Source organism: Schistocerca nitens, chromosome 5, assembly GCF_023898315.1.
Source record: "Schistocerca nitens isolate TAMUIC-IGC-003100 chromosome 5, iqSchNite1.1, whole genome shotgun sequence".
Classification (NCBI taxonomy): Eukaryota; Metazoa; Arthropoda; class Insecta; order Orthoptera; family Acrididae; genus Schistocerca; species Schistocerca nitens.
The window spans coordinates 399,540,076-399,566,183 of record NC_064618.1 but is presented as its reverse complement, the minus strand read 5'-3'; positions in this window follow the sequence as shown (position 1 = coordinate 399,566,183).

Genomic DNA, 26,108 nt, shown 5'->3' with positions numbered 1-26,108 from the left:
TGCATACTCCGCAAGCCACCTGACGGTGTGTGGCTTGTGCAAGCCTATTTGTCTCCGAATAACTACTGCAAGTTACATCCTTCTGAATCTGCTTGCTATATTCATGTCTTGGTCTCCCTCTACGTTTTTTACCCCCCAGACTTCCCTCCAACCGTAATCTGGAGATCCCTCGATGTCTCAGAATGTGCTCTCCCAGCCGATCCCTTCTTCTTGTGAGTTTGTGCCACGAATATCTTTTCTCTCCAATTCTGTTGAATACCTCCTCATCAGTTATTTGATCTACTCGTCCAACCTTCAGCATTCTACTATAACATCAAATTTCAAAAGTTACTTTTCTCTTTTTGTCTGAACTGTTTATCGTCCATGTTTCACTTCCATTCGTGGCTACACTCCATGCAAAAACTTTCAGAAAAGACTTCTTATCACTTAAATCCGTATTCGATGTTGACAAATTTCTCTTATAGAGAACGCTTTTCTTGCTACTTCCTGCATACATTATATATCCTCTCTGCTTCGGCCATCATCAGTTATTTTACCGCTCAAATACTAAAACTCATGTACCACTACAACTGTCTGTTTCCTAACCTAGTTACCGAGCGATGTGGCGCTGTGGGTAGCACACTGGACTCGCATTCGGGAGGACGACGGTTCAATCCCGTGTCCGGCCATCTTGATTTAGGTTTTCCGTGATTTCCCTAAATCGCTTCAGGCAATGCCGGGTTGGTTCCCTCGAAAGGGCACGGCCGACTTCCTTTTCTAACGCGATGGGACCGATGACCTCGCTGTCTAGTCTCCTCCCTTCAAAAAAACAACCCAAACAACAACCTAACCTAGTTCCTTCAGCATTACCTGGTTTAATTCAACTACATTCATTATCCTTGTTTTGCTTCTGTTGATGTTCATCTTTTATCCTCCTTTCAAGACACTGTCCATTCCGTTCAACTGTTGTTCCAAGTCCTCTTCTGTCTTTGACAGGATAGCAATGTCATAGTTAAACCTCAAACTTTTTATTTCTTCTCCCTGAACATTAACTCCTCCAAATTTTTCTTGGTTTCCCATACTGCTTGCTCAATGTACAGATTTAATAATATCAGGGATAGGCTACAGCCTTGTCCCATTCCCATCTCAGACGCTGCTTCCTTTTCATGTTCCTGCCATCATGTAACTGCTTCTCATGTAACTGACATCTGGTTTCTGTACAAGCTGTAAATACCTTTCGTTCCCTGTATTTTACTCCCGCTACCTTCACCACTTCAAAGAGAGTATTCCAGTCAACATTGTCAAAAGCTTCCTCTAAGTCTACCTGTAAACGTAGGTTTGCCTTTCCTTATCTTCTGGCATAAGTCTTAGGGTCAGCGTTGCCTAGCGTGTTCCTAAATTTCTCCGAAATCCAAACTGATCTTCCCCGCGGACGGATTTTACCAGTTTTTCTATTCTTTCGTAAAGAATTCGTGTTAGTATTTCGCAGCCATGACTTACTAAACTGATAGTTCGTCAATTTTCACATCTGTCAGCACCTGATTTCTTTGGAACTGGAATTACTTCATTCTTCCTGAAGTCTGGGTATTTCGCCTGTCCATCTTGCGTACCAGATGGAAGAGTTTTGTCATGGCTGGTTCTCCCAAGGCTATCAGTAGGTTTGACGGAATGTCATCTCCTCTGGGGCCATTTTTCACTTAAGTCTTTCAGCGCATTGTCAAATTCTTCTCGCAGTATCATATCTCCCATCTACTCGTCTATTTCTATAATATTGTCTGCAAGTTCATCTCCCTTGTATAGACCCTCTATATAGCCCTTCCAGCTTTCAGCTTTCCCTTTTTTGCTTAGGACTGATTTACCATCTGGGCTCTTCATATTCATATAGCTGCTTCTTTTTTCTCCAAAGGGCTCTTTAATCTCCCCTAGTGTCTTATGCTTCTAAATCCTTACATCTGTCCTCTAGCATTTCTGCTTAGCCATATTGCACTACCTGTCAATCTCATTTCTTAGACAATTGTATTCCCTTTCGCCTATTTCATTCGCTGCATTTTTGTATTTTCTCCTTTCCTGCGCTACATTCAGTATCTACTGTGTTATCCAAGGGTTTCTACTAGGTCTTGTCTTTTTACCTATTTGATCCTCTGCTGCCTTCACTGTTTCTTCTCTCAAAGCTTTCCAATCGTCTTCTACTGTAATCCTATCCCCTGTTCAAATCAGTCGTTGCTTAATGCTTCCTCTTAAACTTGAAACGATCTCTGGTTCTTTCATCTTATCCACTTTCCATCTCCTTAATTTCTTACCTTTTTGCAAATTCTTTAGTTTTAAACTACAGTTCATAATCAACAAACTATGATCAGAGCCTACAACTGCCCCTGAAAAAGTCTTACAATTTAAAATCTGTTTCCGAAATCTCCGACTTACCATTATACAGTCAGTCTGAAACCGTACAGTATCTCCAGGTCACTTTCACTTATACAGCCTTCTTTCATGATTATTAAACCAAGTGTTACCGATGATTAAATTAATTTCAGTGTAAAATTCCACCAGGCGGCTTCCTCTTTCATTCCTTTCCCTCAGACCATATTCACGTGTAATTTTTCCTTCTCTTTCTTTTCCTCCTGTCGGCTTCCAGTGCCCCATCACTATTAAATTTTCGTCCCCTTAACTAACTGAATAATTGTTATATCTCTTCACATATTGCTTCAATCTCTTCGTCATCTGCAGAGCAACGTGGCATATAAACTTGTACTACACTCCTGGAAATGGAAAAAAGAACACATTGACACCGGTGTGTCAGACCCACCATACTTGCTTCGGACACTGCGAGAGGGCTGTACAAGCAATGATCACACGCACGGCACAGCGGACACACCAGGAACCGCGGTGTTGGCCGTCGAATGGCGCTAGCTGCGCAGCATTTGTGCACCGCCGCCGTCAGTGTCAGCCAGTTTGCCGTGGCATACGGAGCTCCATCGCAGTCTTTTAACACTGGTAGCATGCCGCGACAGCGTGGACGTGAACCGTATGTGCAGTTGACGGACTTTGAGCGAGGGCGTATAGTGGGCATGCGGGAGGCCGGGTGGACGTACCGCCGAATTGCTCAACACGTGGGGCGTGAGGTCTCCACAGTACATCGATGTTGTCGCCAGTGGTCGGCGGAAGGTGCACGTGCCCGTCGACCTGGGCCCGGACCGCAGCGACGCACGGATGCACGCCAAGACCGTAGGATCCTACGCAGTGCCGTAGGGGACCGCACCGCCACTTCCCAGCAAATTAGGGACACTGTTGCTCCTGGGGTATCGGCGAGGACCATTCGCACCCGTCTCCATGAAGCTGGGCTACGGTCCCGCACACTGTTAGGCCGTCTTCCGCTCACGCCCCAACATCGTGCAGCCCGCCTCCAGTGGTGTCGCGACAGGCGTGAATGGAGGGACGAATGGAGACGTGTCGTCTTCAGCGATGAGAGTCGCTTCTGCCTTGGTGCCAATGATGGTCGTATGCGTGTTTGGCGCCGTGCAGGTGAGCGCCACAATCAGGACTGCATACGACCGAGGCACACAGGGCCAACACCCGGCATCATGGTGTGGGGAGCGATCTCCTACACTGGCCGTACACCACTGGTGATCGTCGAGGGGACACTGAATAGTGCACGGTACATCCAAACCGTCATCGAACCCATCGTTCTACCATTCCTAGACTGGCAAGGGAACTTGCTGTTCCAACAGGACAATGCACGTCCGCATGTATCCCGTGCCACCCAACGTGCTCTAGAAGGTGTAAGTCAACTACCCTGGCCAGCAAGATCTCCGGATCTGTCCCCCATTGAGCATGTTTGGGACTGGATGAAGCGTCGTCTCACGCGGTCTGCACGTCCAGCACGAACGCTGGTCCAACTTTGGCGCCAGGTGGAAATGGCATGGCAAGCCGTTCCACAGGACTACATCCAGCATCTCTACGATCGTCTCCATGGGAGAATAGCAGCCTGCATTGCTGCGAAAGGTGGATATACACTGTACTAGTGCCGACATTGTGCATGCTCTGTTGCCTGTGTCTATGTGCCTGTGGTTCTGTCAGTGTGATCATGTGATGTATCTGACTCCAGGAATGTGTCAATAAAGTTTCCCCTTCCTGGGACAATGAATTCACGGTGTTCTTATTTCAATTTCCAGGAGTGTATTTTGGTGGGTGTGGACTTCGTGTCTGTCTTGGCTACAATAATGCGTTCACTATGCTGTTCACAGTAGTTTATCCACATTTCTATTTTATTATTCATTATTAAACCCACTCCTGCATTACCCCTATTTGATTTTGTATTTAAAACTTTCTGACCAGAAGATCTGTTCGCGATACCGCCAAACTTCGCTTCTGGCCGCTGTATCTAACTTCAACCTATCAATTTCCACTTTTTAATTTCAGAAAATTACCTGCCACATTAAGGGATCAAAAATTCCACGCTCCGATCTGTAGAGCGCCAGTTTCGTTACTCCAGACGACGACATCCTCCTGAGTAGCCCCCGCCTGGAGATTCATGAGGGGGAATATTTTTCTCTGGAATGTTTCACCCAACAGTATGACTTCATCATGCCCTCGGGTAAGTTTCCTCTTGCTTTCAGCCGTTTGGATTATTGGCACACCAAGGCCGTTTTGACTAATGTTACAAGGGCAGATCAGTATATCATCCAGACTGTTGCCCCTGCAACTACTGAAGAGGCTGCTGTCCCTCCTCAGGAACCACGTGTTTGTCTGGCCTCTCAGCAGATACCACTCCGATGTGGTTGCACCTATGGCATGTCTGTGTGTGTTACTGAGGCACCCAAGTCATGCCACCAACTATATATATATTTGTTTGCATTATTAACCACATGCACGTATTATTTACATCAGAATCAATGTGTTATTTCAACACTTACTTAAATATGGTATGTAATAGATGTAACAATGCTTCGGAATTTATTCCGAAATAATGTTTCGTTTTGTTGTATGTTACTTGTACTAAGTATGTAATAAACGCAATCTTTATTCAGTCAGTGTTCAGCAAGTGTCATGGCTTATGTGATGCGAGATGTCAAAGAAAGTAGCATGTGAGTACTGGAGGCACTTTTATTTTATTTTATTTATATTGTCGTTCACCGTTTTAGCCGAAGACCTCCACAAAACTTTGCGCCGTGTACTGAAATAGTGTTTTGCTTTTCTCTACTAGACAGTGCCACAGGTTCCTCCAAGGTCATGGCACAACACATACATACCATACTTATGCACATAAATCCACCTACAGATGGGGGTTTTAACTTCCGAAATGTGTTGTGGAAATAAATAAACAGTGGCCGCTAACGGTAAACGTGTTCTTTTATTCGATATGTTCACTCTTATCAAAGTTAAGCCACTGTGACAATTAAACATGAAACTACATCGAGTACACAAACACATAACAAATTCACTAGTAGTACATCATTTTAATAAAAATTGTGCAAATTATCTACGGAACATATAGCTAACTAACTGCGAAAATTGTGATATAATAACGATTCAACTTGTTTGTTTATGAAGTAAGATAAAGTAGATGAGCTGTAGGCTTATTTCATCTTCACGGAGGTTTATTTACCGTACGCCTTTTGTATCACCTCCTCCCTTAAGCGAGCCAGTTCACCTAGTCAGTTAACTATAGAAGACGAGACAAAACGGTCTAAGATAATTATGACCACAGTACACATAGCATATTATACACTCATCTCACTCCAAGAGCCAGAACAACCTAACATCAAATTAGCGTTGCACCCTAAACAGTTGAATAGACCTATGTGTTCTGATTGTTAAGCAATGAATATCAGATATTGACAATTTTTTCTGAAATACGGTGATATATTTTTTTGGGAAAATATTGTAACTTACGAATGTGACGTTCTTTATAGCAAAGCTAGGAATTTGATCCCTTCGAGTAGCGCAAAAATTACTACCCAACATGCCGCTATTGTCTGATCTAAATTAGTTCACTTCTACCGTTAGGGTGCAAAACAGCGACGGTGCCACACGTCCTGACTGTAGCCAACCACCACTAAGTCATATTCTCCACGGCAATACAATATCGCCTTAAAGTTTTCCTCTGCTGCAGTAACCATTTACAGAATCTGAAAGTCGCGTATAGATACTATAACATCTCTAGAAATGTCAGTAACAGTTCTTATTTTAATTAGTCCAGATTTAAGTAAATTTCTTTTGAAACTAGTGAAATTTCTAATTCAGGAACAGCTTGAAACACTTCGTACCGAAAAACTACTGACCCCAGTCTCTCATTTTTCCAAACTTCAGCATCGCATTGTGTATGCTTTTTATAAGCCTTGAGATGTGACTTTTTTTGCAGATTCGTCAGCATATATAACACGCAACAAATATATGAAATTTACAGTTCTTAATATCTATAAAAATGACACGAAAATTGTAAAATTTACATAGGGTGTAGACCTTAAAATTTACGTAGGGTGTAGACCTTTCCTGTGCCTCTAAGCATTTCAAGCATTTGTTATTAATTTTAAAATAGGGCCAGAGCCAGATTCTTTCTTGAAATAGTCGAAGTTTTACGTCGTGAAAATTTACTACTTGTGACATGCAGGCACAATGCTTTGCCCAGCGGAAGCGACAACGAAGTGTGAGCTGACACAAAGCTCCCATTGTCGTATTGGTGGTGGGCCAGCCAAATTCCAACTGCTATAAACCCGACTTTGATAAACGCTGGAATGATCCATATTTACATGAAATTTCTTCGTATAATGAAGGTCTGCACAACTATTGTATAGTTCTCAGAGAGGAGTTAAAGTCTGTTGATGAAACAGAGCACTGTACGTTTTCTCGATAGGACAAATACTCGCAAATCTCATAACTTCGCTGAAACGCGTTGCCTTGAGTGGTCTTGTAGTCTTGGAGAATATCTGTTCCCTCTTTCACCTACTGTGATTTTAATATGCCATTCTCATGCCCCTGAGTGCCACGGTCTCTGTCTCTAATGACCCCGTTGTCGACGGGTTGTTAAATCCTAATCTTTCTAACTTCCTTCGTTACCGCTCCCCTACCACGCTGTCTGCACAGTTACAGACCGTGTTATTTTGTGTGCACTCCACCGCACGATACTTCACTTCGGCAATGGGTGGTTCTATTTTCTTTTGTCTCCTCAAGCGGCGTGCTGGGATACTGTTGTGCAAGAATTTCAAGGCTTACGAGGACTGCAAGCATGTACCTGAAAAAAAAAAGATTTCTAACTGTTTTTTGAGACGACAACTAAAATCTTATGACTATCCCTCGTAGATCATTCAAGAACACTAGCGTCGCCTATAGTCGAAATTCGATCAAGTGAGCCAGTGGATCTGATCTGGGACAAAATGTGTCGTGTATGTTAAAGTGATACACTCCACGTAAAACTGCGTCTGAAACTTTAGTCTCAGATTTCTAACTGTTCTTTGAGACGACAATTAAACCGTTATGACTATCCCGCGTAGACCATTCAAGAACACCAGTGTCGCCTATGGTCGGAATTCGATCAAGTGAGTCAGTGGATCTGATCTGTGATAAAATGTGCCATGTATCTTAAAGTGATACACTCCACGTAAAACTGTGTCTGAAATTTTAGTCTCAGAACTGACCTGCAGCAAATGCTGCATAGTAGATACGAGTATTCTTGAAACAATTCTTTGATTTCTCTTTAATTGTTCTAGAATTTGAACTGACTGACACAGTGCGTTGAAAAATGAATTTTGTGTTAACGGCAGTAGACTAATTTTCCCTTATGACATCACAATGTGAATGCCATTGTATTGCAGTAAAGTAACCTCAGATGTGAAATGATCTGCCTTACCAAATCTACGCTGTAAATTCATCAAACCGCAACTGTAACTCTTAAAATTACTTCGAATTACGTTCAGTGCACATTTAAATGTGGCTTTCAAAACAACAATAGAATTATTTATTATCAATGTTAGCATTACTCCTATTACTTTATCTATACAAGATTTATGACTTTCTAACTCAGCATCTTTTAGTCCGATCCGTTAATGTTCTTCTTCAAGACATAGGCTAAAATAAATATAGTTTCTGTGTAATAAGGGAAGTCATAGCTATCAAAATGAAGAAATTGAAAGTTACAAACACTTCAACATTTGTGGTGATGGCGGCTAACGAACACAAAGTTAATTCTGTTTACTCATAGACTAAAGTAAGTGAAAAAACGACACTAAGAAACAACGTTTCCTGCCCCCGACCGCTACGTTATTGCGTTTCGTTTTCCCACTGCTGACAACATCGATATAGCAGATGCGGCGTTGTAAGTACACAGTAAACTTGTGTTACTGCAAAGAACTAACTGAGGCGTCCATTTCCAAAAAGTTCCTTGTCCAGGATGTGAAAATTTCGGGGAAACACAAAACACGTTCTGCTCAAAAAACGTTTGTTGTGTGCAAATAATATTTTATGCACTGATTAGTATTAACTCTTAAAGTCTTTGGGTGGAATTACGGCTCATGGACCCCAAAGGATATTTGCAAAATAAACAAAATTACTTGGACAAGGTGCCTTTTGGAACTGCATTGTGGGCAAGGGACATTTTGGAACACAATGAAATGGACAGTGTATGGGTGTCATAGTTCCTTCTCGCCTAACCTCAATTACACTGCGCGTTGTTTCTTCCATGATAACCTGTAAGTATTAATGTACACTCCTGGAAATGGAAAAAAGAACACATTGACACCGGTGTGTCAGACCCACCATACTTGCTCCGGACACTGCGAGAGGGCTGTACAAGCAATGATCACACGCACAGCACAGCGGACACACCAGGAACCGCGGTGTTGGCCGTCGAATGGCGCCAGCTGCGCAGCATTTGTGCACCGCCGCCGTCAGTGTCAGCCAGTTTGCCGTGGCATACGGAGCTCCATCGCAGTCTTTAACACTGGTAGCATGCCGCGATAGCGTGGACGTGAACCGTATGTGCAGTTGACGGACTTTGAACGAGGGCGTATAGTGGGCATGCGGGAGGCCGGGTGGACGTACCGCCGAATTGCTCAACACGCGGGGCGTGAGGTCTCCACAGTACATCGATGTTGTCGCCAGTGGTCGGCGGAAGGTGCACGTGCCCGTCGACCTGGGACCGGACCGCAGCGACGCACGGATGCACGCCAAGACCGTAGGATCCTACGCAGTGCCGTAGGGGACCGCACCGCCACTTTCCAGCAAATTAGGGACACTGTTGCTCCTGGGGTATCGGCGAGGACCATTCGCAACCGTCTCCATGAAGCTGGGCTACGGTCCCGCACACCGTTAGGCCGTCTTCCGCTCACGCCCCATCGTGCAGCCCGCCTCCAGTGGTGTCGCGACAGGCGTGAATGGAGGGACGAATGGAGACGTGTCGTCTTCAGCGATGAGAGTCGCTTCTGCCTTGGTGCCAATGATGGTCGTATGCGTGTTTGGCGCCGGGCAGGTGAGCGCCACAATCAGGACTGCATACGACCGAGGCACACAGGGCCAACACCCGGCATCATGGTGTGGGGAGCGATCTCCTACACTGGCCGTACACCACTGGTGATCGTCGAGGGGACACTGAATAGTGCACGGTACATCCAAACCGTCATCGAATCCATCGTTCTACCATTCCTAGACTGGCAAGGGAACTTGCTGTTCCAACAGGACAATGCACGTCCGCATGTATCCCGTGCCACCCAACGTGCTCTAGAAGGTGTAAGTCAACTACCCTGGCCAGCAAGATCTCCGGATCTGTCCCCCATTGAGCATGTTTGGGACTGGATGAAGCGTCGTCTCACGCGGTCTGCACGTCCAGCACGAACGCTGGTCCAACTGAGGCGCCAGGTGGAAATGGCATGGCAAGCCGTTCCACAGGACTACATCCAGCATCTCTACGATCGTCTCCATGGGAGAATAGCAGCCTGCATTGCTGCGAAAGGTGGATATACACTGTACTAGTGCCGACATTGTGCATGCTCTGTTGCCTGTGTCTATGTGCCTGTGGTTCTGTCAGTGTGATCATGTGATGTATCTGACCCCAGGAATGTGTCAATAAAGTTTCCCCTTCCTGGGACAATGAATCACGGTGTTCTTATTTCAATTTCCAGGAGTGTATATTCTAAATCACAAAAACTAAATGTTAAAATATACTAAATCACCATGTAAAACTGCTACGATTACTAATCGGCCCCGAGCCACGGCCGTGCTCGAGCTAATAATTCACGTAAGTATTACGAGCTTCCTGAGAGTTGGAATTCCAATGTTTTGGTTGTAAATGTTTGTGAAAGCAATGCTACCATCAGGACAATATGTATTACTGCATTGCAATAAAGCAAAGAGTAAATAATTCACCTCTGAGTAAAATCCGATGAAAGATACCGCCCTTCATGGACAAGAGTCACTTTGAAACTCAATATTGTATCGTGCTTATCCTTGCAATGCGACAAGGAGCCATTTGTTGCTGTACATTATTGCGTTCGCCATATTGCATTCGTGACATTGGACAAGGGCCACTTTGGGACTGAAAGGCAGTGTTTCAATGCGTTTTATTCGGGTTTTGGAGCGTCTTGGAAGTGTAAGACATAATACATTTCGTAAATAGTGTACAGACGAAGCCATTGCTACCAAAACATCAAATTGACAAACTAGTGGACAAGGAACCCTTTGGAAATGGTCGCCTCAACTGCAGCATTTAAACACGAGTGTCCGTAGAATGCATTTTTACGGAAAGTTGTTACCTTCATGTGTCATTTCTAGCGTAATACCTGGTCAGTACCCAGAGCGGAAGTTGCTAGCACTTCAATTTTCGTTGTTCACGTATTGGAGATTTTAATGCGTCATGGAGAAGGTATCGTCAAAGCTACGATTATGGAAGCACCTCCTCCATTTTACAACAGTTAATGCGTGATGGAGAAGGTATCGTCAAAGCTACGAATATGGAAGCACCTCCTCCCTTTTACAACAATTAATGCGTGATGGAGAAGGTATCGTCAAAGCTACGAATATGGAAGCACCTCCTCCCTTTTACAACTCTTAACAGGTACGTACACACATGGTTATTTCTTTGTGCACATCTGTGGCAAAGTACTTTAAAATTACGTAAGTTTCATTAGCCTCCTTGTAAGTTTTCATATCCATAGTAATATGATTTTCACACATCTGTCGTTCTCTGCCTGCAATGTATTAGTTACACGCCACTCCAGATTATTAGGGAGACGTTGCTCATTGGCGAATTTGTGTATTTTCAAAAAAGCAACGCACAACGACATTAGTCTACACTGCGGAACACAATTAAAGGGTCCTTTTTTCGAACACTGTAATTATCTCCAGTTGCGACGTATAAGTTTTAAATTTGACTCGGAAGTACCTACAAACCTTCCTCAGCAAAGGTGCAAAAGCGTGGCGCCCTTTAACGTAACCTTCGGACACGACGACATCTCAAACAGAAAGGTGTCGACACATGGCGAAGATAAGGCCAGAGCTCAGAAATTCGTGGGCGGTGTGAGGTTGGTTAATGATGCCACATTGGTACCAAAATTCACCACAATCCGGCCCAACGACACCTTCGACGTGTCACAGGACGGGGAAGGTCGTTAGCCCCTCTTACACACATTTCACCCCTTCTTTTGGCGCCTCTGTGATGTAGGTGAGAACAACAACGTCCAGCTTTAAAATCACGCGGTTTTCTTATGGTCGGCCGAGGAAAATATTTCAGACACACCGCTGCTCAGAATGGACACGAAAAGGCCTCAGGAGATGGCACAAAGGGCGGCAATACCCAGACATTTCACGCTCCAAAACGACAATTCGCTGTGTGATGTGCCACAGACTACGTTCTTGACAACGTTTGACCCTGCTGGCACCCTTGGACGATTAGACCCTCTTCTAATGACATTGTGGGGACCCCTAACCCCACTGAATGTGATATGCTCCTTTGCAGTGAAGTGCGACCGCAATTTTGGCGTAAAGAATGGAACCACTAGGGTCCACTGAAAACCATTCGACGAAACTTGAATGTGATCCGAGGCAGCAAGGGTGTTTACGCTTTTTCAGCCCTCCTCTTTCGTAATCTCTTGTGGCGTGATCATGGTGGGGAGCGAAACTGACGCAGGTATCAATAAAATGACGGAGGGTCCCTCTAAGACCCCCGGGTCAGCAATACCCTCAGTGTCACCTCTGCACCTTTCTTGAGCACTTCAAAAATATAGCTGTACAGAGACAGCCAGTCACATATTACTAGGCGCCGGTGTGACAGGCAGCCATTTCGACATCCTTGAGGTGACTGATGCTGGACTAGCGTCTGCTGGCCACACCAGAAATCTGAGGGGTGTCAAAAGAGATGTCTGTCACGTCAGCACCTAGTAAGCAGTGACTGGCTCTCTGTACATTTTTAGTGTTCAACAAAGGTACGCGGATGGCACCGGGGATGATGCCGAATTGCTTGTGTTAGAGGGACCCTTTACCGTTTTATTCACACATGTCATCACGTCACAGGAAGGTGCGAAGCAGCACACTACTGCCAATTTTACTTTCGTTTCTATAATGAAACTATTACTGAATTTTATCCTAACCTTTTGAACTCTATATAACATCTTTTGTCTATTCTTACGTCACAGCATCTGACGAGGGAAAATGGAAATATGTGGACTTGTAACTACAAGTCCTTACTTTCATGCTGCAGGAAAATGCCTAAGAAACTGATGTGTCATTTTCTACTTTGGAAGCGTTAATTCATATTTAATCAGATCCAAAATAAGAAATCGACCAAGGTGTCGCAGTTGTTAAGACACTGTAGTTGTCGTTGTTTTCATTCAGCATTTTAGACTAATTCCAGGATGTTCAACAGGACTGCATTCAATTCCTTCCTCTATATATACAGGGTGACATAGAAAAACGGGAACATTTCCACAATCGAGTATAACTAGAAGTGACGAAGGAAAGAAATTGCATTCATAGTAATTGAAACCTTACAGCTTTGATATTTACGGAACACTGATGGCATTTACATATTTTTTAAAATTACGTCCTTTAGATGGCATCCTCCTGTACGAATACATTCGTGATATCTGCTTTTGAGATTCCTCACTGACCGCTGCAACATCTCGGCTGGGATACTGTGGCTTGCATGCCGAATATCTGTTTTACCTCATACAGGGTTCTTGGTCAAGTCGTGTAGACTTTGCTCCTGAGGTAGCCGCCCCCCCCCCCCCCCCCCAAAAAAAAAAGAAATCACAAACGGATAAATCTGGTGATCTTGGGGGCCAGCGGATGCCACCGAATCGTGAGATCACACGGCTACCAAACAATTCTCGCACATATGCTATTGATTTCCGTGCAGTGTGTGATGTCACTCCGTCCTGTTGCAACCAGGCTTCTTGAATGTTTGGAAAGTTGTTCAATGCAGGTGTAGCGACAGTTCGTAACATCTCTACGTAACGATTGGCACTGACAGTTATTGTGTTTTCCTCTTCTTTTGCGAAAAAATACGGTCCGATAATACTATGTGATGAAACAGCACACCATACTGTCACTTTAATAGCTTGTAACGGGCATTCATGAACGTCTTTGTGTTTGCTCAGTAACGGTAGTTCTTTTTATTCACATAACCTGTGAGATGGAAATATGCCTCATCTGACGTCCACAACATGTTAAAAAAAATTCATCGTCATTGTTTATTTTTGTTATCATTTGTTGACAGAATCCTAATCGTAACCGGTAATCGTTGTCCTTCAACTGTTGCACCACCTGCAGTTTGTATGGATGAAATTTTAAATCAATATGAAGAATTCTGCGAACACTCACCCGGGACATTCCAATCACTGCTGCTTGCTTACGAATTGAAAGCCGTGGGCTCCGTATGACAGACTCGCGTACAACATCGATGTTCGCTGGAGAACACTTCTTGGTCGTCCTGTTGGTTTCTTCTTGAGGGCAGATCCAGTCTCTTCAAATTTATTAATTCAACATTTTATCGAGGGTCTCGGCGGAGCCGTATCATGACGCCCTAAATTATAAAAACGTCGAAACTCCCTCTGCGCCGCTACCAAGCTATCGCTGCTTTTATAAAACATTTTTATGGCTAATGCACGCCGTTGTCCGTTTCACTGATCCAACATTACTGAAATGGCGGACTGTTTACTCGCTAACTGTCACGAACCCGCAGTACTGCCATCTGCCCATGGCTTCCATACTCATTTCAAACATTCCCATTACTCTGTGTCACCCTGCATAATCTGCCATTCAGTTGCTACTGAACGTTCACAATACAGGTTGATTCAAAAAGAATACCACAACTTTAAAAATGTGTATTTAATGAAAGAAACATAACATAACCTTCTGTTACACATCATTACAAAGAGTATTTAAAAAGGTTTTTTTTCACTCAAAAACAAGTTCAGAGACGTTCAATATGGCCCCCTCCAGACACACGAGCAATATCAACCCGATACTCCAACTCGTTCCACACTCTCTGTAGCATATCAGGCGTAACAGTTTGGATAGCTGCTGTTATTTCTCGTTTCAAATCATCAATGGTGGCTGGGAGAGGTGGCCGAAACACCATATCCTTAACATACCCCCATAAGAAAAAATCGCAGGGGGTAAGATCAGGGCTTCTTGGAGGCCAGTGATGAAGTGCTCTGTCACGGGCTGCCTGGCGGCCGATCCATCGCCTCGGGTAGTTGACGTTCAGACGATAAGGTTTCATAACTAACCTTTTTCGTAGGACTCTCCATACAGTTGATTGTGGAATTTGCAGCTCTCTGCTATCTCTGCGAGTCGATTTTCCTGGGCTGCGAACAAATGCTTGCTGGATGCGTGCTACATTTTCATCACTCGTTCTCGGCCGTCCAGAACTTTTCCCTTTGCACAAACACCCATTCTCTGTAAACTGTTTATACCAACGTTTAATACACCACCTAACAGGAGGTTTAACACCATACTTCGTTCGAAATGCACGCTGAACAACTGTCGTCAATTCACTTCTGCCGTACTCAATAACACAAAAAGCTTTCTGTTGAGCGGTCGCCATCTTAGCATCAACTGACGCTGACGCCTAATCAACAATGCCTCAAGCGAACAAATGTACAACTAAATGAAACTTTATAGCTCCCTTAATTCGCCGACAGATAGTGCTTAGCTCTGCCTTTTGTCGTTGCAGAGTTTTAAATTCCTAAAGTTGTGGTATTCTTTTTGAATCACCCTGTATATTAACCACCAGTCTTCCCTGCTTTTCGAATATTACATTCCTCTAAAAATTTCATCCAGAATTGAATTCCTTTCATTAGAACTATTTTTTTCTTTTTCTTCTTTCTCCTGTTTCATCATGCTATGATGGAAGTACCCTATTTTAGTTAGGTGTTTGGTCTGTGGGGCGCTCAGCTGCGCGTTCATCAGCACCGGTACAAAGCCCCAATTTTTACACAGTCCAGTTCTGACAAAGGCCAATCTAGCCACTGTCACGAATGATGATGATGAAAATGATGATGATGATGACGATGACATGATGAGGACAACACACCCACTCCTCGAGCAGAGGAAATCCCGAACCGGGCCGGGAATCGAATCCGGGACCCCGTGATCCAGAGGCAGCAACGCTAGCCACTAGACCACTAGCTGCGGACGACCACAGTTTTAACACAGCTTGTTTTAGGAGGGATTTATCGGAATGATTGATTGCTGTATTCTTCAAATGTTGCGTTAGCTGTCTACCAGCATTTTATTCCGATCTGTTATTAGATCTTATGAAACCATATGTTGATGTGTAGAACCGTTTTGAAATAACAAAACATTGACGCTAACCTCTGCATAGTTAGTATGAAGGAAATACAAGACATAGTAGCAACATAGACATTTAAAACACATAAACCTCGCCGAACAAAAAAAATGAAGCACCTAGAGGACATGGTCGAATGTCGACATAACTTCGTATACATATAAAACATTGACAGACATCTGGATCATTAGAGTTGCAAATCCCCGTGACAGGTTGAATGTTCACCATTGTGCATTAGAGTTCTTCGTGTTCAGTTTCGTTACTGGATCTGGTGTATGTAGGAGGGGCGTCCAGCGTCGGATATTGAGGGATCACTGTGAAGGACATGGAGTCAAGGTTCCATTCGACCGGTTCCGACTACCAGAAGGGAGGATCGCCATATTGTGCACCAAGCACATGGTAACCATTTCACATCCGAGAGGCCGTGCGGTAAAGGCGCTGCAATCTGGAACCGCAAGACCGCTACGGTCGCAGGTTCGAATCCTGTCGGCCGAAGTGGCCATGCGGTTAAAGGCGCTGCAGTCTGGAACCGCAAGACCGCTACGGTCGCAGGTTCGAATCCTGCCTCGGACATGGATGTTTGTGATGTCCTTAGGTTAGTTAGGTTTAACTAGTTCGAAGTTCTAGGGGACTAATGACCTCAGCAGTTGAGTCCCATAGTGCTCAGAGCCATTTGAACCACATCCGAGAACAAGTAACAGATTTCTTGCTACGAGTGCATTCTGTGTCATCCACCCCGAGTGGACATAGAATAGCAGTAGCCGGACTAGGAAACTACCGTCTAATATGCGGCTACTGTTAACACAACACAAACGACTACATTTGGAGTGATGCTGTGATCAGGAAGCATGAACTGCTCACACATGGCATTACACTGTGTTCAGCAACGAATAGCATTTCTGCACTATGCCGGATGACATTCACTACGAGTACAGCGGTGAGTTGGAGAAGTCTCCTATTCTTCCATTGTTTTAGAGAAGCACAGTGGTGTTACTTCTGGTGTCATGGTAAGAGTAGCCATCGGCTATGAGTTCAGGATACGATAATAATTGAGAGAACTCTAATGGCGCAACAGTACATCACGAGCATCCTGCATCCCCATGTGTTACCTCTCATGTGACAGTATCGTGGTGTCATTTTTCATCAGGACTGTGCTCGTCTACACATGACACGTATGTCTGCGATCTGGCTATGTAACGTTGACATACTTCCGTGACCACAAAGATCCCCATCTACACTACGTGATCGAAGGTATCCGGACATCCCCCCAAAACATACGTTTTTCATATTAGGTGCATTGTGCTGCCACCTACTGCCAGGTACTCCATATCAGCGACCTCAGTAGTCATTAGACATCGTGAGAGAGCAGCATGGGGCGCTCCGCGGAACTCACGGACTTCGAAGGTGGTCAGGTGATTGGGTGTCACTTGTGTCATACGGCTGTACGCGAGACTCCTAAACATTCCTAGGTTCACTGTTCCCGATGTGATAGTGAAGTGGAAACGTGAAGGGATACGTACAGCACATAAGCGTCTTGGTCGACCTCGTCTGTTGACTGGCAGAGACCGCCGACAGTTGAAGATGGTCGTAATGTGTAATATGCAGAGCTCTATCCAGACCATCACATAGGAATTCCAAACCGCATCAGGATCCTCTGCAAGTACTATGTCAGTTAGGCGGGAGGTGAGAAAACTTGGATTTCATGGTCGAGTGGCTGCTCAAAAGCCACACATCACGCCGGTAAATGCCAAACGGCGCCTCGCTTGGTATAAGGAGCGTAAACATTGGACGATTGAACAGCGGAAGAACATTGTGTGGACTGACGAAGCACGGTACGCAATGTGGTGATCCGATGGCAGGGTGTGGGTATGGCGAATGCCCGGTGAACGCCATCTGCCAGCGTATGTAATGCCAACAGTGCAATTCGGAGGCTGTGGTGTTATGGTGTGGTCGTGTTTCTCACGGAGGAGGCCTGCACACCTTGTTGTTTTGCTTGGCAGTATCACAGCACAGGCCTGCATTGACGTTTTAAGCACCTTCTTACTTCCAGCTGTTGAAGATCAATTCGGAGATGGCGATTGCATCTTTCAACACGATCGAGCACCTGTTCATAATGCACTGCCTCTGACGGAATGGTTACACGACGAAAACATCCCTCTAATGGACTGGCCTGCACAGAGTCCTGACCCGAATCGTATAGAACACCTTTGGGTTCCAGAATGAGATTTTCACTCTGCAGCGGAGTGAACGCTGATATGAAACTTCCTGGCAGATTAAAACTGTGTGCCCGACCGAGACTCGAACTCGGGACCTTTGCCTTTCGCGGGTGTGAATCGTGCTTCGGTAGCTCAGATGGTAGAGCACTTGCCCGTGAAAGGCAAAGGTCCCGAGTTCGAGTCTCGGTCGGGCACACAGTTTTAATCTGCCAGGAAGTTTCATATCAGCGTTCACTCCGCTGCAGAGTGAAAATCTCATTCTGGAACCCAAAGGTGTTCTATACGATTCGGGTCAGGACTCTGTGCAGGCCAGTCCATTAGAGGGATGTTTTCGTCGTGTAACCATTCCGTCAGAGGCAGTGCATTATGAACAGGTGCTCGATCGTGTTGAAAGATGCAATCGCCATCTCCGAATTGATCTTCAACAGCTGGAAGTAAGAAGGTGCTTAAAACGTCAATGCAGGCCTGTGCTGTGATACTGCCAAGCAAAACAACAAGGTGTGCAGGCCTCCTCCGTGAGAAACACGACCACACCATAACACCACAGCCTCCGAATTGCACTGTTGGCATTACATACGCTGGCAGATGGCGTTCACCGGGCATTCGCCATACCCACACCCTGCCATCGGATCACCACATTGCGTACCGTGCTTCGTCAGTCCACACAATGTTCTTCCGCTGTTCAATCGTCCAATGTTTACGCTCCTTATACCAAGCGAGGCGCCGTTTGGCATTTACCGGCGTGATGTGTGGCTTTTGAGCAGCCACTCGACCATGAAATCCAAGTTTTCTCACCTCCCGCCTAACTGACATAGTACTTGCAGAGGATCCTGATGCGGTTTGGAATTCCTATGTGATGGTCTGGATAGAGCTCTGCATATTACACATTACGACCATCTTCAACTGTCGGCGGTCTCTGCCAGTCAACAGACGAGGTCGACCAAGACGCTTATGTGCTGTACGTATCCCTTCACGTTTCCACTTCACTATCACATCGGGAACAGTGAACCTAGGAATGTTTAGGAGTCTCGCGTACAGCCGTATGACACAAGTGACACCCAATCACCTGACCACCTTCGAAGTCCGTGAGTTCCGCGGAGCGCCCCATGCTGCTCTCTCACGATGTCTAATGACTACTGAGGTCGCTGATATGGAGTACCTGGCAGTAGGTGGCAGCACAATGCACCTAATATGAAAAACGTATGTTTTGGGGGGATGTCCGGATACCTTCGATCACGTAGTGTAGATGGGGATCTTTGTGGTCACGGAAGTATGTCAACGTTACATAGCCAGATCGCAGACATACGTGTCATGTGTAGACGAGCACAGTCCTGATGAAAAATGACACCACGATACTGTCACATGAGAGGTAACACATGGGGATGCAGGATGCTCGTGATGTACTGTTGCGCCATTAGAGTTCTCTCAATTATTATCGTATCCTGAACTCATAGCCGATGGCTACTCTTACCATGACACCAGAAGTAACACCACTGTGCTTCTCTAAAACAATGGAAGAATAGGAGACTTCTCCAACTCACCGCTGTACTCGTAGTGAATGTCATCCGGCATAGTGCAGAAATGCTATTCGTTGCTGAACACAGTGTAATGCCATGTGTGAGCAGTTCATGCTTCCTGATCACAGCATCACTCCAAATGTAGTCGTTTGTGTTGTGTTAACAGTAGCCGCATATTAGACGGTAGTTTCCTAGTCCGGCTACTGCTATTCTATGTCCACTCGGGGTGGATGACACAGAATGCACTCGTAGCAAGAAATCTGTTACTTGTTCTCGGATGTGGTTCAAATGGCTCTGAGCACTATGGGACTCAACTGCTGAGGTCATTAGTCCCCTAGAACTTCGAACTAGTTAAACCTAACTAACCTAAGGACATCACAAACATCCATGTCCGAGGCAGGATTCGAACCTGCGACCGTAGCGGTCTTGCGGTTCCAGACTGCAGCGCCTTTAACCGCATGGCCACTTCGGCCGACAGGATTCGAACCTGCGACCGTAGCGGTCTTGCGGTTCCAGATTGCAGCGCCTTTACCGCACGGCCTCTCGGATGTGAAATGGTTACCATGTGCTTGGTGCACAATATGGCGATCCTCCCTTCTGGTAGTCGGAACCGGTCGAATGGAACCTTGACTCCATGTCCTTCACAGTGCTCAAAAGCCACACATCACGCCGGTAAATGCCAAACGGCGCCTCGCTTGGTATAAGGAGCGTAAACATTGGACGATTGAACAGCGGAAGAACATTGTGTGGACTGACGAAGCACGGTACGCAATGTGGTGATCCGATGGCAGGGTGTGGGTATGGCGAATGCCCGGTGAACGCCATCTGCCAGCGTATGTAATGCCAACAGTGCAATTCGGAGGCTGTGGTGTTATGGTGTGGTCGTGTTTCTCACGGAGGAGGCCTGCACACCTTGTTGTTTTGCTTGGCAGTATCACAGCACAGGCCTGCATTGACGTTTTAAGCACCTTCTTACTTCCAGCTGTTGAAGATCAATTCGGAGATGGCGATTGCATCTTTCAACACGATCGAGCACCTGTTCATAATGCACTGCCTCTGACGGAATGGTTACACGACGAAAACATCCCTCTAATGGACTGGCCTGCACAGAGTCCTGACCCGAATCGTATAGAACACCTTTGGGTTCCAGAATGAGATTTTCACTCTGCAGCGGAGTGAACGCTGATATGAAACTTCCTGGCAGATTAAAACTGTGTGCCCGACCGAGACTCGAACTCGGACCTTTGCCTTTCGCGGGTGTGAATCGTGCTTCGGTAGCTCAGATGGTAGAGCACTTGCCCGTGAAAGGCAAAGGTCCCGAGTTCGAGTCTCGGTCGGGCACACAGTTTTAATCTGCCAGGAAGTTTCATATCAGCGCACACTCCGCTGCAGAGTGAAAATATCATTATGGAAACATCCCCCAGGCTGTGGCTAAGCCATGTCTCCGCAATATCCTTTCTTTCAGGAGTGCTAATTCTACAAGGTTCGCAGGAGAGCTTCTGTAAAGTTTGGAAGGTAGGAGACGAGATACTGGCAGAAGTAAAGCTGTGAGGACCGGGCGTGAGTCGTGCTTCGGTAGCTCAGATGGTAGAGCACTTGCCCGCGAAAGGCAAAGGTCCCGAGTTCGAGTCTCGGTCGGACATACAGTTTTAATCTGCCAGGAAGTTTCACCTTTGGGTTGTTTTGGAACGCCGACTTCGTGCCGGACATCACCGACAGACATCGATACCTCTCTATAGTGCAGCACTCAGTGAAGAATGGGCTGCTATTCCGCAAGAAACCTCCCAGCACCTGATTGAACGTATGCCTGCGAGAGTGGAATTTATAATCAAGGCTAAGGGTGGGCCAACACCATATAGAATTCCAGCATTACCGATGGAGGGCGCCACGAACTTGCAAGTCATTTTCAGCCAGGTGTCCTCATACTTTCGATCACGTAGTGCACAGGGTATGCCTCGCGGGATTAGCCGAGCAGTCTTCTGCGCTGCAGTCATGGACTGTGCGGCTGGTCCCGGCGGAGGTTCGAGTCCTCCCTCGGGCATGGGTGTGTGTGTTTCTTTTTAGGATAATTTAGGTTAAGTAGTGTGTAAGCTTAGGCACTGATGACCTTAGCAGTTAAGTCCCATAAGATTTCACACACATCTGAACATTGTACAGGGTATTAGAGACATAAGTGTAGTTGTTTTTATTGGGAACTGACGAAAGTATATGTTCCGCCGTAACGTCAAGCGCCGGCACGTTGGCCAGGAAGGTTAGAGCAGAGAGGGCCGTGAGACGGCGTCAGCCAATTCTACTCTGTCCGACCCCTCTCTAGGATGACAACAGGACGGCGGCGCCCTCTACACGAAGAGAACATAAGCGCCGCTCAGCGTGACCGCAGCCCGAGTTGAAGACGAGCTGTTCTATGAGTTCGACCGCAGCTACCTAGAAAATGCATTACTGGACTTGTATAGGAAATTTTATATACTGAACGACATTGATTATTTGCATGTCGCCATTGTCATTTATCTTACTGTAATAAAAAAATCATTGATACGATTTGCTCAAATTGTTGTTTAGAGATCCGAGAAAGCAGGTATCCTAGGTACCCTACACTAGACGGGTGAGCAGAACATAACAGTATACTGAACAACATTACATCAGTATTTTCCGGTACTTGGCGGAGTACTAGTTGGTTGGCTGGTACTTCAGAACACATGTGGGAAGATCAAGCGATTAATGCTTGCCGGATTTTGTGACCGAGCTGTTCTAAGCGCTTCAGTCTGGAACCGCGCGACCGCTACGGTCACAGGTTCGAATCCTGACTCGGGTATGGATGTGTGTGATGTCCTTAGGTTAGTTAGGTTTAAGTAGTTCTAAGTTCTAGGGGACTGATGACCTCAGATGTTCAGTCCCATAGTGCTCAGAGCCATTTGAACCATTTTTTGATTAATGCTTATTTTCCCCCTGGGAAGCAGGTCAGGTGTTGAAGTCTAGATACGTGGACGCAAAGCGGTGACTTATACTTACAGTCATAGCTCACTTAGTGGTGCAGTTACGATAGTTCAGAAAAATCAGATACTAAATTGAAACTTCCTGGCAGGTTAAAACTGTGTGCCCGACCGAGACTCGAACTCGGGACCTTTGCCTTTCATATCAGCGCACACTCCGCTGGAGAGTGAAAATCTCATTCTGGAAACATCCCCCAGGCTGTGGTTAAGCCATGTCTCCGCAATATCCTTTCTTTCAGGAGTGATAGTTCTGCAAGGTTCGCAGGAGACCTTCTGTAAAGTTTGGAAGGTGGGAGACGAGGTACTTCAAATGGTTCAAATGCCTCTGAGCACTATGGGACTCAACCGCTGAGGTCATTAGTCCCCTAGAACTTAGAACTAGTTAAACCTAACTAACCTAAGGACATCACAAACATCCATGCCCGAGGCAGGATTCGAACCTGCGACCGTAGCGGTCTTGCGGTTCCAGACTGCAGCGCCTTTAACCGCACGGCCACTTCGGCCGGCGGAGACGAGGTACTGGCAGAAGTAAAGCTGTGAGTACCGGGCGTCAGTCGTGCTTCGGTAGCTCAGTTGGTAGAGCACTGGCCCGCGAAAGGCAAAGGTCCCGAGTTCGAGTCTCGGTTGGGCACACAGTTTTAATCTGCCAGGAAGTTTCATATCAGCGCACACTCCGCTGCAGAGTGAAAATCTCATTCTAGATACTAAATTGTCTGACATGTTTTGGGGAAGATTGTAAGACAGAGAGAAAAAACAACTAACACGGAAACGTGTACATAGTACGGTACCAATGGTCACAATTTCTGCATTTTAACCCAAGAGAGAACATGTGTGGAACCAAACTGGACATCATCTCCGTCCCAGTGACAGTGCCCGCGGTATCGAGGGTCGGTTACAACAGATGTGTGCCAGCTTGACTCAGGAGAGGACACATCGACTGTACGTCATACTTCCCAACCGAAACAGTATGTACAACATGCCAGAGGGGGCACGACGTCATGAAGATAAGCGTTCTCACACTGCCAAGATTTTATAAATTTTATTTAATTTTTAAATCACTGAAATAACATTACGTAACCTCTCAACCCGCGAAGTTGAATTGCGTTTGTCTCTCCCCTTCTGGGTGCTTCGTATCTTTTGTCAGGTATTGTATATTATTTCCTGCTTGATTTCTTTTTGAAACATTTTCTATGAACAGTACTGCAGAGCCTCGATATGTCGAAGTAAGGGCCACCTGGTACCAAAGTGAATGTATTGACTTACAGACAATCAACTTCGGTCAAGCGTTGATCTGTTTGAGTGCGCTTATCGATAGTTATTACGCTGACATTTTTGCTCAGAGAATTCTGTAACTTACCTGGCCGGCCGAGAGAGGGAATGGCGATTTAAGCAGCGAGAAGGAGGTCACCGACTGCAGTGACTATTGACAGTTTTCCTCGTGGCTCGTCGCAACAACGAGAGTAGACTTGGCCGGTGACCATGTGGGGCGGCCCGGTGGACTTGGATCTACATTGGTGCTGTTTTTCAAACGAGACTGGTTGTCTCTCAAAAAGAAAGGCAGCCTAGAGTTGTGATGTTGATCAACTTCTGTACCGAATGTGCACTGTTTGTCAACGAGAAATGGTTGCATGAGGAGCAATTTATTAACCTTATACTCCCTGTGTAGTCGTAGGTGGTTAGCGAGGCTGATTTGTACTGTTTCGCATGTCAAACATTTGTAGTTGCCGTCACCGAAATAATAGTTGATTCAACTTTATTACCGCGTGGAAGAGTTGCTGAAGTAAAATAATACTGTAGTTCGACTTTCCTGATACTACTATTTTCTGCTGAGTAGAGTTAACAACACTTATTCTACGGATTCTCCGTCTTAATTCTATACATTTAACAATGCATATTTTAATCTCGTGTTTAGTTGTGTGTTTTAGCACTGGTCACTGTTGTATGGGCTGTAAATACTGTTGTTTCGAGGGTTTCGCTGGTCGATCATTCAACCACAGTTAATTTGATGGTACCAGAGCTGATAAACTCATGAAAAGCTAAATATGTCCTTGCAGTTGAAAAAATTAATTTTACTACTTGATCTTGTTAAGTAAGGCGTTTAACATTCAGTTTTTCTGAAACTTGACTTTTCGTCAGCTTTGATATTTCTATTTTGTTCCTTAAGATCATAACATAATTTCTTAAGGCTGTAAGCTGGATTCTGCGCAGTTCGAGTAATCTCGAATTTTAGCGAAATTCCCACGCAAGTATATTAATTTTAAGATAGTATTCCCTACACAGTTCAGTTTGGAACCGCGCGACCGCTACGGTCGCAGGTTCGAATCCTGCCTCGGGCATGGATGTGTGTGATGTCCTTAGGTTAGTTAGGTTTAAGTAGTTCTAAGTTCTAGGGAACTGATGACCTCAGCAGTCAAGTCCCATAGTGATCAGAGCCATTTGAACCTTGCACAGTTATAATTGAATAACATTTCCTTCCATTAACTAAAAACCTTCAAATGATCGCCTATGTGTTTTCTTTTAATCTGCTTGCGTATTGGTTACATTGTTTTGTTATTAAATATTCCAGAAATGTATTATTCTCTGAACACAGTAAGTCGCCTTCTGCGCATTCTTGCCAAATAATGATTTTATATTGTATATTGCACTGCCTTATGGTTCGTGGTAGCCTTCTGCGAATTCTGTTATCCTGTCCGGAATTTTCTTCCGTAGTTTGAAAAATGTTATCTAATGATCTTTTGACTAAAAATTCATTTGTAACTGCATGTCTGTTATCATTTTGGTATTTTCTTCTGTAATTTTAGAACATTTAACTGTTGATTAAAATTTTTGTAAGTGCGTGTTAAACAGTTATCAATAAAATCTTTTGCGATGTTCCTGGGAAATAAATTTTTCCCTGTCAGTCAGTTTCCACTACAGTTCTCCCCCCCCCCCTCCCCCGACCTCTTACCAAGCGTTATTAACATTATGTCATGTTTAGAAAGGATGTTTGGCGTCAAAAAGGGCCTTGCCACAGTGGATGCACCGGTTCCCGTCAGATCACCGAAGGTAAGCGCTGTCGGGCGTGGCCGTCACCTGGATGGGTGACCATCCGGATCGCCATGCGCTGTTGCCATTTTTCGGGGTGCACTCAGCCTCGTGATGCCAGTTGAGGCGCTACTCGTCCGAATAGTAGCGGTTCCGGTCAAAGAAAACCATCATAACGGCCGGGAGAGCGGTGTGCTGACCACACGCCCCTCCTATCCGCATCCTCAGCTGAGGATGACATGGCGGTCGGATGGTCCTGATGGGCCACTTGTGGCCTGAAGACGGAGTGCTGCCGCTGCTTGGCGTCAAATACATAATTATCAACCACAGTATCCATCAATTATACATGCACCTTCCTTTTATGCGATGTAAAATTGATGTGTGACTTGAAAGTGACTTACTGAATCTGGTTTTTTGTAAATAAATACAACGTGCAGCAGATTTTGTGTGTCCCAAGTGCTGTTCTTTGATTAATTTTTGTGTCTAAGTACACACTGTTATGCAGTAGCGTTTTGTGTTTAAAAAAGTGTTAATGAATAAACTAAATCATCATAGACTTCTCAGCCATCCTTTATCTGAGAACAGGGTCCTCTCATTTCGTAACTGG